The sequence below is a fragment of the Lepidochelys kempii genome, chromosome 13, assembly GCF_965140285.1.
Source record: "Lepidochelys kempii isolate rLepKem1 chromosome 13, rLepKem1.hap1, whole genome shotgun sequence".
Taxonomy (NCBI): domain Eukaryota; kingdom Metazoa; phylum Chordata; order Testudines; family Cheloniidae; genus Lepidochelys; species Lepidochelys kempii.
In genome coordinates this window covers 5,736,856-5,751,342 of record NC_136392.1, presented here as the reverse complement: position 1 = coordinate 5,751,342, position 14,487 = coordinate 5,736,856, and the positions used below count along the sequence as shown (strand labels likewise).

Here is a 14,487-nt window from a genome sequence, read left to right as displayed (position 1 = left end):
CAAGGACATTTCCTTCACCCCTGAAATGGCTCAGGTATAATAAGGTACAATCCTAGCCCTTGTGCTTCCCTGAGTGCACCAGGCCAGAAGCCACGACATTAGCCTTCTTAAAGGGTCAAAGAAAGCAGGGCCATTGTGTCCCTTGAGCGGTCCCATCCTGGTCCCTGGGGAGAGCATACAGCATTCTTCAAGATGGCACATTGGCTCCTAGAGCCATTTTCCTTCCTGAGGTAGGAAGCCTCTCATAGCTCCTCCCAGAGCCGTACAGTGCTGCACCTCTCCCTGTGTGGGGTTCTGAAGTCTGGCCACAATCAAGCCTATGTTGTTCATCACTCTGCAGTTGTTACATTCCCAGCGAACGCTGAAAGGGCTACATTGCTACATAGGGCTTACTGTACAGGATCAGACCAGGGTCCATCTAATTCACTGTCCTCTGAGAGTGGCCAGTGCTAGCTGCTGGACAAGAAGGTGCACGAAACCCTGCAGGAGGCAGTAATGTGATATCCTCGCCCTAGTTAAAGTTTCCTCCTGACCTTTGCTAATGAAAAGTTGTCTCTTGCCCTGGAGCATAAAAGTTTATATTTCTTCCAAACCCCCCCAAAAAAACCAACAACACCTTTACTGTCACTGGATATGCTTGTTATCCTTCAAAACAAACAAACAAACAAACAAACAAAAACCAGCCACCCAGTCCTGTTTAGAATCCTGCAAAGTAAGTGATGGATGGAGTGAACATGCCAAGGGTCCTCTGCCACTCCAGCAGCAATCTGTTTTTCTGCCAGTCAGAAAGCTCCATTCTCAACACCGTGTAGCTGAAAGTTTCTAAGGGAAGTGCAAGAGGAGATGACAACTCATTGTGGGCTCCTTTGAGACCCCTGGGGCAAAGTTAACTGCTCAGGCTGTCATTTTTTCTTTAAAGCAACTACACAACTTCCAGCCACTTTTTAAACAAAGCAGCTCTCTCTATAGGGCGACTAATCCTTGCCTGTCACTGATGTTATTGGAGAAAGCATTTCTCTGAGCAAAGCAGTTAGTTGCTCACTGACTAATTAAAACAAAACGTTGGGCCCACAAACAAACTTTAACTCCACTTGCCAGAAGCTAGCGAGACACAAAGCTTCAAAATTATGGAAAATAGATGTTGTATTAACTGTAGAAATTAAGGCTGTAGAATTGCTACTATCCAGCAGACAATATAACTACAGCATCTCTCTCTCTAGACATCAGCATGAGCTTTCATTCCAGCCAGGTTTATATATTAACACCTTAGGAGACGCTAACATCTGAAAAACACACACACACACACCCTAAGAGACTCCACTCTCACCAAAACAGTCATACTTATGTCTTTGCCAGGTAGATGACCTTCTCTCACTCCTGTACTTGTGGTTTTTTCCATTGTGACTAGAACAGGGGCTGGACCTGAGTTACCACTGGGTGACTCCAGTTTTATGCTAGTGCTATTCTCCTGTAATCAGCCAATGTAAAACCAGGGTAAATTGGACCCACTGAAACCAGTTGGGAGTTTTGCTGACAGCTAGCAAAGTAGAGGAAAACCAATGCTGCCTGCCTTTCAGTACCGCACCCAAAATGTGCACCACACCTCAGAGGCATTATTCATTGCACTGGGAGGGATATGTTCTACTTTGATGCATAAGCATTCATGCATAATGGTGATTAAACAGATACTGGAGAGTGGAAAGCAAGGATGGAGTTGGAGAGTTACTTCACACATAAATAAAGGCAGACAGAAGATTGAGGACGGTGGTAACCATGGTAAACCAAAGTGGAGTAGTGTGAAATGTCACTCTAGACCCCTGAGGGATTAGCATAGCCTTTTGCAGAGTTGTCCTCCATTGTGTTTCCTATATTTGGAGAAGACCACAAGAGATCCTCATTTGTTACAGTCATAATCAAAATGTTCTTCCCTTGGGAGGCTAGTTCACATTTTAGACCATTTCCCTGTCAAGAAAGGCTAATATTTCAGCCTACATTGTTCCTCTCTTAATTTCATCCCATTACTCCCAGTTACACTACTTGTGTACCCTAGATAATTCCACTCCCTCCATGGTGTTTACACCACTTATGGACCATTCTCACACCCCATCTGAGGCCATGTCTAGACCAGAAGTGCTTTGTTAGTATAATGTACAGTGTTCCTACACCCGGAAAGCAATGCAGTTTATACCAGAAGAGCTCACGCGCTGTTACCAATGTTGCCCGAATCACACACACACCCTGAGCGAGGCGAGCTATTCCGGTAAAAGCACGGTTGACATTAGGAGCTTCAGAGGGCATGGCTATGTCTGTCACAAATCACACCTCTTCACAACCTTGACCAATATAAGTGTGCCCCACCGGTCTGTAGTTTAGATTGCTTAGCCAACTGACACACACATTTTCCTTTGGACTTGCCTCGTAAATTAATCCCTCCCGTCCCCCGGTCATTTTCCTTGCTCTTTTCTGGGCTCCAACCAACGAGTCAATAGGTTTCCTGTAATATGGAGAATGCAGATTGATAATAGCAACATCATCAGAATTCTTAATTGAGCGCATGGCCAGGGCTTAGTAGACTTGCGTTTCTAGTGTTTGGGCCAGTTCCTACCGGAGTCAATCAGAGAGATACCAGCACCACAGTGTTACAGAGATAGGTCAGAACCAAGACACCCAATCAGCACAGGCACAAATTAGGAAATGCTCGGATTTAGTTCCAGGTGCAGAGGGAGATTTTTTTTTTTCTCTCAATCATCTCCCTTTGCATCATTAAGGCAGAGCAAAGGTGAGCTGAAAGCTCCCATAGCGCCCTTTCTGGGAAAACCCTCAGCCTAGGGGAGTCTCCAGTAAGTGCAGAGCTGACAAAACAAGCTCCTATGCCTTCCTCCACGTAGCCTGACAGTCCCCCATCCCAACTGTGCTGCGTCAAGCAGCAGAACCTATGCAAAGCAGAGACTCTGCCCCACCAATTTAGACTCAGACATTGAGGCTAGAAGGGACCATCGTGATAATCTAGTCTGACCTCCTGCACACCGCAGGCCACAGAACCTCATCCACCCACTCCTGCAATGGGCCCCTAATCTCTGGCTGAGTTACTGAAGCCCTCAAATCTTGATTTAAAGACGTCAAATTCCAGAGAAGCCACCATTTACTCTAGTTCAAACCAGCGAGTGACCCAGGCCCCAGGCTGCAGAGGAAGGTGAAAAGCCCCCAGGGACTCCGCCAATCTGACCTGGGAGAAAATTCCTTCCTGACCCCAAATATGGCAGTCCTGTTACACTCTGAGCATGTGAGCAAGACCCACCAGCCAGACACCTGGGAAAGAATTATCTGCAGTAATCAGAACCCTCCCCTCTAGTGTCTTATCTCTCTCTGTTAGAGATATTTGCTAATAGGAGTCATGGATGGGCCATATGTCATTATAGGCAACTTCACAGCTGGTGCCTATATGTCAAATAGGTTGAACCAAAACCTGTGTTCTAAACACCCCTGAGCATGGAGAAATTTTGGATCAGGATCCACATCTTTGTGGCAGTAGTCCATCTTGAGTGTTTGGTTACCACGAGTCTGCAAGTCCTTGGGGCGGCCTCTCTTTAGGTTACACGGGGAAGCCCAAATTTGAAATGCGAGTGCCTAAATGGGAGGGCAAAATTCTGCATTTAGATGCTCCAGTTGATACTTAGAGTTCTTCCAAGGGATGCTGGGTGCCCAAATGCTGATCTGAATGCTCACATGCAAGATCTGGATTTCTGAAATTGGGTCCCAAATGCCTTCCTGCTAGATAAACCATTCCTTTTCTCCTAGCAGAACTTCCCCTCTTCAGGCTCAAGAAAAATGAAGAGTCACAGGTGCTGGAAAGACAGCACATTCAGATTCTAGGACATTTAAGGCCATTCAAACCATCCAAAGCAGTTGGTGAAATTCTATTTAATTATCTTATGTGCAACATACAGGCATTTATACATAAGTATTTTGGCTACAGTATATCTATTCAATGTCAAATGGTTGCTTTTGAGAGATTAAAAAAAATAAAATAAAATCAAGCACACAGTAAGGATCACCTGCAGATTAAGCCAGAGATGCCTTGGGTTTTAAGTAGTGTATATATGAAACCTCCCCCAGAGACATCTCATGTACCTTATAACAACACTCGCTATGGGGAATCCATAATGTGGGTTTTGAATTCATTTCTGCTGAATACACCTGACTCCTAAGCTGGCAGAGAGCACTTGAGTAAACAAGTCTGAGGTGCCGTTGCAAGAGACAATTTTATTTCTAATTTTTTGCACTCAAACGGGCTCTGATCTCAAACCCACTGGAGTAGCCCGCCCTCAGTTGAAAAGGCTGGGGGTGGGGCAGGAAGCTTGCCCTAGACGCATCTATTCCAGTTCCAAACGGTTTCAAGCTGGTAGGTTTCTTCTTTTGCCTAAGTCCCCCTGCAGTTATATTTAATTGGACCAAAGGCAGCTTGTGCAGCCGTTCTGGAAAAATATTGTCTTACAGCATATTGGATAAATGTATCTTAGCAGCTCAAGATTGATTTCTTTTCTACAGAGGAAGAAGGGAAAATAGCATGCCCTAAGTTGTGTCTGTTCCAAGGAGTTGCCTGTACCATTTGTACTCCTAAACATTAGTCATCAAAGGCGTGAACTCATATATTATGTATGGGAAGTAGAGTTTTCAGTCTTCTGCAAAAAGGAATTTCCAACGTTTGGTATTTTGTGAGCACGCTGGCACCATATGGCTCTCCCCTGCTGATACCCTTTCACACCAGAACTTTATGTTCAGACGCTTTCGTTAATATTTTACCCAGCAAGCATAAACAGGATGCAGAGATTGCCGTCGCCAGCAACCTCCTTTTCAAACGAGGTACCTGTGTGAACACTGAAAGATTCTTTCAGCAAGTGGTTTACTGAGCGCACATGGTTTTTCCTCGGGGGTCTGAACTGAGTTGTTTACTTCATCAGTGTTATCAGACAAAACACAGGGAGCAAACCCCAAAAGAACTTTCTTTTTTATTGCGACCAAGAGCAACATCGGATACATTCAAATGTGCTGTCTATGTGTCTAAGGATGCCTCCTGCTTTGGTTTTTATTTTGATAGGACTTAGCGCTGCAAGATACCGTGAGCCACTATCCACTACTGAAACCAATGTCAGTTGAGAACGCTAAGCACCTCCCAGCTTCAGTCTGCTCCGCTGACAGCTCCTTAGGGCCCTGCTTTCTGCTGCCTGCTACTCGCTGCATGGTGTCAGGCATTTATCCACTTGAAAAGGCTTTTAGTGGAGTTGTAAACTGCTGCTTTCAAACAGAAGAAATAGATGTCTTACAAACTTTCCATTTGGGGACAGAGGTAAATTCTCCCCTCCAGCAAGGCAAATTCAAGGGCAAAAACATGCATTCTTGACTTAGGTAAAACTCTCATTGACTTTGGGGGATGTTTATCCTAAGTAAGGACTGAAGGCCTAAATTGTCAAAAAGTAATGAATGATTTTAGGTGCTCATCTTTAAACACCTTAAAGAGGCCCAATTTTCACAGGACGTGGAATCCTTTTAAAACATCTTCATTTGGCTATTCAAAAAAAAAAATCACTATTTTGAAACTGACTAAAAGATTGTGCCCCTAACTGCTACGTTTAGATTTCTTTTTTTTTAATTCTGTAATATTCATAAAACAACCAGGGCTTAACAGATGTCTTTCAGCCTACACTCTTATTAATGAGAATATTGTCAGAGTGGAAACCAGGTCACAAATGTTTAATACTTTGTTTAAAAAGTCTTCAGGTTCTTTAAAGAGTTCCACTAATCCCAAACATGACAGATGTACAAGGCAGTTTTGCTTGGAGCAGATTAAAATTCTCCTTTTTGCTCTTTCATTCAGTCTGATTCAAAAAACATTGCAATTTCTTTTAAATGTGCTGACTTCAAAATTTTAAAAAAGGAAAGAATAAAAGATGCCCAGGAAAGGCCAGTGTGATCACAGTAAAAGCAAACTTATTTCTGTGAACATAAAAGGGGAAAGGGGGAAAAAAAAAAGGTGGGGCCCATATACAGGTCAGCACTAAAGCTTTCTGTTAAAGATAAAAAGGGGACCTTTTCAAACTATACTTTTCCATTTGAAAGTGTTTATTAATCTATTCTCTCTGAAGCAAAAAGTTCAATGAAAGACAAAGATCAAAGGCATTTTAATTCAGGTGAAAATTATTATATTTTCCATTTTCGTTTTGTTTTTAAAAAAGATAAAGGGCAGTATTAAAGCAATGTGTCACTTCTTTTATTTTAAAGACCTGACAATTGCTTGAAATCGTCTAACCACGGAGACACTGATCTCATTCTCTTCCAACTTGCCATTTATCAATAAAAAGAGAGTTCACAGAACCCCAGTTTGCCTTTCTGCCCTCCTTTCCACACTACACTGGACCTTTGCCAGGACCTTCACTGTAGAAGCTTTCAAAGTCACAATTTCCCCTTGCTTCAGTTTTTCCTCCGAAGTTTACCACCACACACAGGCAATGCACAGGGGCAACTCTGAGCCAGGCGGTACAGGGGGTATCAGAAATCAGTATTCCGGGGGTGACCTACTGGGATGAGCACAGTATTAGGAACCAAATGTGAAACCCTGGACCTGTCTTCTTCTGGACAGGCACTAGTTTGTTGTAAACTGGGTCCATGTGCGTCTAACTCCCCTGGTCTGAGTAGTGACTGGTTCCTAACTCTGGGTCTCTCAGGCATGCTCCCAAGTGCAGGCCCCCATGCCGAACACTCTAAGGCAGTGGGACCTTGCTGTCCAGCTGCCTTAGGTCCCAGAACCTGTACCTCATCCCTTCCAAGCCACCAGTCGGTTACATGCATTCTCCCAGAGTCCATCCGGAGCTCTGGTTTCTTGTTAAGCCCATCAGGGACAATGGGGCAGGTAAGCAAAAAACATAGGCTTAGTAGAGCAATTAAACCATTGATACTTTGCTCTTATCAAGCCGCACGAGAGAGTTAGAGATTTTGAAGGAATCTGAATGCAACCCTCGGGTCCCCAGGATGAAATCCTTGCCTCACTGAAGTCAGTGGCAAAACTGGAAAGTTTGGACAATACCATGAGTGTCACACTGTGTGGAGTTTCCATGGACTCATCCAGCCAATGTGATGTGCACACAAGTGTGAAGGAAATGCCAACCTGTCAGAGTAGGCAAGGGCCACAAACCTCATAACCCATGCATATCCTACTAATCTCTGACTATTCACAGAGGGCTGATACCTGGGGGCAGAACCCTATTTCTCCCACAATATTCCCTAGAGGGCATCTCTCTTCCCACCCTAATAATAGCCCCTGGTGCAGCCTCCTGGTTCTGTCTGGGCTTGTCAGAAGCCCTCCACTCCCCTCAAGCCTACAGCTGGTTTGAGAAGCAAGTAGCATCAGAAGATAAGGCTGAAAATATCTTATGCAGGGAATTGGAAATCCCAGTGAGTCTGGGGAGAGGCTGATGCTGTGGAGACCAGTTGCAACTAGTCTTCATGAAATCACCCCATCAAGATGATACATTTGCATCCTCCTCACTCTGTCACACACGCACACCTGCCTGCCTCTCTTCCTCACCCCCAGCAAAAGTAATGACAAATGAGTGGGTTTTCTTTTTGCCATTGGAAAAAAAATTGGTCCTTATCCTTTAGTTACATTTTTGGTAGGTGGCAAGAGTCCTTGGGGAAGGGTGATGTACCAATGCATGCATTATTACTCTAGCAGTAGTTCTTTACAAGTGAATTAGTCTGCATATACAGCCTGGCTTCTTTATTCATAGCATGATATCCCCACTCCCCACCCTTCCAAGCTACTAAAACTCCTTGAAAGATCAAGTCCCCATGTAGAGTCAAATAACGTTCAATTTGGTACAATGTTCTTTATAAACTGATATTTAGTGGTGCCTTGCTTCAAAAGCTGCCCCAATCCATCCCAGAGGTGGCTGCCTCTCAGTGGTGGGTGAAGTGATGTATAGCACTTAGGTCCTGTTAACCTTTCTGTGCTTCGATTACCCTAGCTGCAGATCAGGGGCATAAATATCACTTTATTGGCCTTTGAAATCCTTGGACAAGAACAACATATTATTCAGTTGTATTATTATCCTTCATAAAGTTTACAATGGTTTCACATCCTACCTACAGAAACGTCCAATGAGAAGGAGCTAGTTACCACTAACGGATCTAAGTGGCGTCTGTCTGTCTAGGTTAATACACGGAGCTCATCACCAGGAGAAGGCCAATTTCCTCCCTCTGATCCCTGTCCATCTGTCCTTGAAACACTCATTAACTGATGCGCTATCCCAGAGCCAGACCGAGACAGCCACGGGCTGCTTTCATCGAAAAGTTCCCGACTTTCGGGAGTTAGTTCGTGCTCTTTGGAGCAGCACTGAACGTCTCCAGGGCGGGTCTGCCTCTCGCCTCCTTGGAGAGGGACGGGGCAGGCCCATTCCCATCCCTTTGGCAATTCCACGCAAACATCTGACTTCACAGCAGCCTGGACAGCGCTGCTCCTTTGCGCCGGCTGCCTTGATGCTTTCTGGGAAATGCAGTGGGTCTGTCTGGATGAGTTCACCCGAGCTGAGGCCACTTCTGGCATTTACTGGAAGCTCGCATTGCAAAGCCAGACCCCCCTCCCCCGCCACGTTAGTCCACTGCCTTAGAGGCCGAATCTCCCCGCTTGGGGAGGTAGATCGGTCCCCCTTTGCAGGGAGCAGAGCGCAGCACCGGCTGACACGTGCAGGGAGCAGAACCGATCAAGCCAGGTGGTCTTCCCGACTCCGGATCACAACCTATTGTTCATACGGTGGGATTGGGGAGGGGGTGGAGAAAACTGCTCCCCCCCAGGTGAAGCAAAAGCTTTGAAAATGTTTCCCCCGCCCCCCAGTGCAAATGCAAGGGAACCGAACGCGCAAAGGCGCACACACCGGGCTCGGGAGGTCAGAGGACCGGGCTCGGGAGATCAGAGGGTTAAAGTGTTTTCAAAATGTCTGAGTAAAATGGCAGCTGGTCTGACGCGCTGCACACGCAGCTCAGCCCGGCTGGGGATCATATGACTTCCAGTAATAATTCAAAAGCTTTCTCCGGCTTCTTCCGGCAAGTCTGTGTGATCTGGTTACAATGATGTTAACCAGCAGTCCCGGCCAGGCAGCCTCTCCGCGCTTTAAGGCTGCAATCAGCAATAAATAAATAACTTAAACAAAAAAACAAAACGTAACAGGGCTGAAGGGGTTTTTGTTTTATTTTTTGGCAATTGAGCCAAGACAGCGTCAACACTGGCATCCCCCCAGCTAGGGAGCAATGCAACGCCCGCCCCCCTCCCCCGACCGGGGAATCATAGCTCCAGTCGGGCACACTGGCGAGGTAGGCAGCGGTGTAACTTGACGTCTTGCATGCACATGGAAGGGAGCTTCCGAACAGTGCAGCGCGATGCCACTGCCAAATGCCAACACATTAAGGGGGCGGGGGAGGTTAAAAGTACATGGGCCGGGTTCTGTTCCCACTTTCAGATCAGGAGTAACTCCAACGTCAGGGGAGGAAGAGCAAGCCCAGCGTCTAGAGCTGTTGTAAGAGCCACGCTCGATGCCTGCGTTAGTGTCCCAACTACGCACAGGAGCTGCTCTCCCGGCGACTGGACTCAGCCACCTGTTATTAGAGGCTCCCCTCTCCTCCAAAAAACTGCGGCAGACGCTTGGCCAGCCAGCCCCACCGGCCTGAGGCTGGAGCTGCGAGCACTGGGCTTTTTGCTTTGGCTGCTATTCCCCTTCCGAGTCAGCCTGACACTGGCCACTCACAAGCTCTCCCCTATGTCCCTCCTGACCCTTCCCTCCCTGACCTGCAGTTCACTGCTTTGATTAAGCCCCAACGAGAGAGCAGCTCTACCCAGCTGGTTTAGTTGCAAGGATAATTACTGTCGTCAGCTCCCCGGTTTGAAATCACCTGGTCCTGCTGTCCCTCCCCCCCCCCCCCCATTCCCCAAGCCTCGTGGGATGAGCCGCACGAAATCCGCATTTGGCCAGCGCCAAGAACGCAAACAACCCCCAGCGCAGCATCAAACAACCCAGGAAGGCAGAAGAGCGCACGCAGGCAAACAGGTACCCAGAGGCCAGCCGGACACACCGCCTCGGGACTGACAGCCTGTCATTCAAGCCACCCACTGCAGAGCCCCCGAGAGTCCAACTGGGAGCTGGAGTTTATTAGTGTCACGCATTTTAGGTCTCTACCCGCCCCGCCCCCCCCCACACACTTCGGGTGTATACACCTAAGGCCTGTACAGATAGTCGCAGACACTGGAGTAAAGGGGTGGGGGAGATGCGTAGGGTGGCAGGAGGCTGTAATGTTGGCTTAAGAGATAAAGGTAGAAGATATTTCTCAGGAATGAGAGCAAGGCATTATTGTGCGAGGCTCAGAAATTCCCACCACCCTGTATTTTTTTAAAGGGGATTTTATAAAGGGGAGAGTGCGGGTGGGAGAAAGTTGCGGGGGGGGGAGGGTCGTTTGAGGTCACTGTCTTATTGAATTGGGGACCTTGTTGTCAAAAGGTGAAAATCACCCCTGTTTAGAGAAGCAGCAGGAGACCCCCTGACTTTAGTGATGCATTTGGGCCTCTGCACCGGGTAAGTCTCACACACACACCCCGGGGAACAGGACGTACCGGCCCGCAGCCACGGGCAGCAGGGGTCCCGTGGGGAAGTGAAGCAGGGGAGCGAGACCGGACTGGCCCCGCTGGCAGGAGCCCACGTGCGAGCTCTGGCGAGGCTGCATTTCTGATGCCTGCACCCAGTGCCTCAGCCCAGCTCCCCCCAGGACTGTCGTGCAGTTAAAAGGTTAGCGAAGAGCCGTGAAGGGCGATCAGCTGATGCCTTCCACGAGATCGCCTCCTCTGACAACAAACCTGGCTGCAACGGGCTAGGCAACGCGGATCGGTTTTACGCGTGCGCCTCTAGAAACATCCCATTCTCAGAGATTTAAAAACAACCACCACCCACAAACCAATGGAGACTTCAATTCTGCAGGGCAGACATTTGGGAGAGCCAGAAGAGTGGGTGTCTGCGGGGCTACTCTGATAAACACCCGTGTTGTCTTCCCACATTTATCCCCAGCGTGACTAATATTTATTAATAACCCTCCTTCAAAGGAATCCCATCAAATACCCCTGGGAGACTCTAGGAGGCAGGGATGACAGGGACACGGAGGAGATTGTGCTGTTTTCACCCTCTTGGTTGTTAGAACATCCCTGCATGCACTTTGTCCTCACTATAGACTGGAAAGAGTTGAGCGTGCATCTCCATGTTCCTTCTAACAGCGCATTCCCCCATGGCTGACCCTCCCAAAGCTAATTCGGCAAGTGCAGTAGCTGTTACTTGTGGAGTAGCATGCCTGGCCCCCCAATAAAAATAACCCGCTGTGGTCTAGTTGTACCTTTAGTTACAAAGACACTCCGCTCCGTAGCCAGTTGGCAATTCTGTCCGAATGTGCAGCTAATCACAAAACAAACTTTCCTGAGTTCTCCTAAGGGTGCAACAGCTCATCCGAGCGCCCCTCTCACCACTGGGTTTCCTTCAGATCACAATTCACTCCCTTCCCCCCCCCCCCCCCCGCCAGCGAAAGTGATCTCGGCCTCCACAAGGCACAGGCAAACGGGGCGTGTGTGTGTCAGTCACAGCTCCAGAAACAACAAACCAACAACTTGGCTGGGCGCCTTGAATCCTAGAGCTAAGAAGGACCGCCGCCGTCAGATGGGTTTGTGCTTCCTTCCCCCGCAGCAGAGACCCGGCTACGGCGTGTGCGGCCGCTGGAACAATAAACAGCATCATACAAAGAAGGGCACAGGCGGCATCTTTGCTTCGGGTTCCTATGACGGCCTCAGCCACGAACCCGCTATAAACTCTAATTCCTGGATTCCTCTCTTCCTCCCCCCCCTTTTGTCTGCCATTAATTAAAGTGACCATATGGAAAAAGCTGATAATAACAGCAGAAGAGCCAACTGGGAGGGGGGAGGAGGGGATAAAAGAACCGGCAGAGAGATGGGGAGGACTTTGCCTGAAACTGCCTTTCCTGGGGAAAGGGTTAGAATACAAGCAGAGGGGCCCACAATAGATGGAGGATAAACACAGCGATGGGGGCTGTTTGTGGCTGCACATTGGCACGGTTAGATTGCACTCCTGCCTCCCTCCCACCCCCGCCCTTGATGATTTGGAAATGGCTGTCCTGCAAAACTACACAGTCGTGCTTAGTAAGTCAAAGACAAAAGTAGGGGAGAGCCCCCCAGACAGCCAGGTCCTGGATCCAAGCCAAGCTGTAAGCGAACGATTCACTTCAGAATGGGGGAAAGGGAGGATTTCAAGGCAAACATCCTGATGACTCATAACACAAAGGCCTCCTGCCACTAGGTATCTGTTTTGTTCAGTGGTTTATGTTCATCTTACTGTGACTTGCTCTTTTGTTTGCACAGGTCACTCGCACGAAAGAACCTTGAACGTGTCTGGGTTTTTGCTTTCCAGCTGCTACAAGAGATGGTTTCCGTAGTGTCCTTCCTAATACAGAACAACCTCTGCCATCCAGCAAACTGGTCCTTTCACTCCAACCCCCAGGACTAAGGAACTGTTTTCACTTGCTGTGCGAACGTTTTGCGGGATTTTTAACTTTTCCTCTTCGGAGAAATTGTTAAAGGGATCATTCAAGTAAAACCTCTGATCAAAGCTAACTACAAACAAGGCTTCAGATGTCTTTTTGTCACGGTAAACAGAGAGCACGGAAACAAATATCGCATATTTTCCTCCTTTCTCCTTACTATAACGAGAGAAGTGGAAAGTAGTCAGAAAAAAAGTCTACTAGCTGAAACAGCCAACACATGGTCTTTTAACACCTCACATCAACTTGCTTTTAAAGGCATGCCATTTTTAGAGGCTCTGCCCTGTTTTGTTTAAACTAATTATCTTCACTTAGTTGAAGGAAAATGCAAAGCTCATCAATGATTTAAGAGTAAGAAACAGCAGACCGAAGACACTGGCCTGCATCTTTTGTACAAGGCAAACAAGAACAAAATATGTAAAGGTCCCCCCCCCCCCCCTTCCCCTTCAGTAGTTTGAAAAGAAAGAAAGAAAGAAAGAAAGAAAGAAAGAAAGAAAGAAAGAAAGAAAGAAAGAAAGAAAGAAAGAAAGAAAGAAAGAAAGACAACAACCAGAGAGATCACAGCCTCAGACAGAGTCAGTCACAGCATCGGCTCCTGTTCCAGTACCTTGGACTGGAAGTTACCACGCAAGATATCCCAGTGAAATAAACTACGAAGCTTGCCTTTTCTTCCTCTCCCTTTACGAAGCTTCTTCTGTTAAAACCACAGTGATTTATCCTGATAAACGTCCACAGATCTCTATGTCCACAAACATATCTGCTCTTCTTCTTCCAGAAATATTCAGAAAGTTTCCCAGCTGAATCCGATGCTGTGTCCCCTCCCCCGCCCCCGCTAAAGCTCTCTTCTTCAGTCAGAAGCATAACATGTCCACTCGAGTCTCAGAGAAAGAGAGAGAGAAAGATGGACCTAGGAATAATCATTATCTTAATAAAACCGCCTCGGTTCTCCAATGCAATTTTAAAACAACAAACCCTGCCTCCAAGAGCCAAGCCTGTATCTGTTTACATTAATTGGGTTCTCCGAGACCCCCTTCCTCTGCTCTGTACCAATCCAAGGTGAACCCCCCCTCCCCCCAGCATTATCTGCCTTTGTCAGCGAAAGAACATAATATTGACTTACCTTTTCCCCACAGCTATTGTCTGCCCCTTTTCAAAATGACATCACGGAAAGCAATCATGAAATTTACATGGGGAGGGGGGAGAGGTTGGAGGTGGGGTGGGGGGGGGGAAGAGTTGTTGGAGGCTTGCCCACTTCCCTACACCAGTAACATGCGTGTAAGATGGTTTGTTGGTTTCAATTCAATAGCTGATGCGCCTTAGTGTGTGAACTCTTAAGCCTGCTACAGGCAATGTCTCATTTACTTAATGACCGCTCTCATTAATGGAAATGGCACAGAGGGGGCTTGATGCGCCTTCCCTTTGTAAATACACTACCCATGAACCCTTGGGGTTGCAATATATCTGTTTACTCTCCGAGGTGAAATACATTTACAGTGTAGCATCAAAAAGATGGGACTGCTGACTTTTTGGAGTGGAGAGAGAGCTGGGGCGCTGCTCGACCCGCCCTCCCCCCCTCCTGCTCCCACCTCCCCACTTCCGCCGCCAGAGCCAACCGAAAGGGCCCGATTTTGCCCAAGATGATTCATAATTAATATGCAGAAGAGTTGGGGCTTCTTTGAAGCCCAGCACACAGAAGGGCTGCGAATGTTACGACTGCCATCCTGATCCCCCCCCCCCGTGCATTCCCCTCGTATGGTACAGTCCAATAATTTCTAATAGCAACAACCAGGGAATGACAGATGCCCTAGGTTAGCATAGCTACAGCGAAAGTACTTTACAATATTTATTGGTGGT

At 47.4% G+C, this 14,487-nt stretch overlaps 1 protein-coding gene across 5 annotated transcripts in view; it reads right to left on the bottom strand.

Moving 5' to 3' along the window:
- Window positions 1-14,040, bottom strand: part of MYT1 (myelin transcription factor 1) — a 108,724-nt gene extending 94,684 nt beyond the window's left edge. For 2 of the 5 annotated variants that reach the window (XM_078848329.1, XM_078848330.1), the window contains exon 1: window positions 13,241-13,680. The gene's annotated coding sequence lies outside the window, so the exon portion shown is untranslated. Of the gene's footprint in view, window positions 1-13,240; window positions 13,681-13,753 lie in introns of those variants that run through there. The other 3 variants (XM_073309010.2, XM_078848328.1, XM_073309011.2) reach the window with 2 other exon arrangements.
- Window positions 14,041-14,487: the final 447 nt, after the last annotated feature.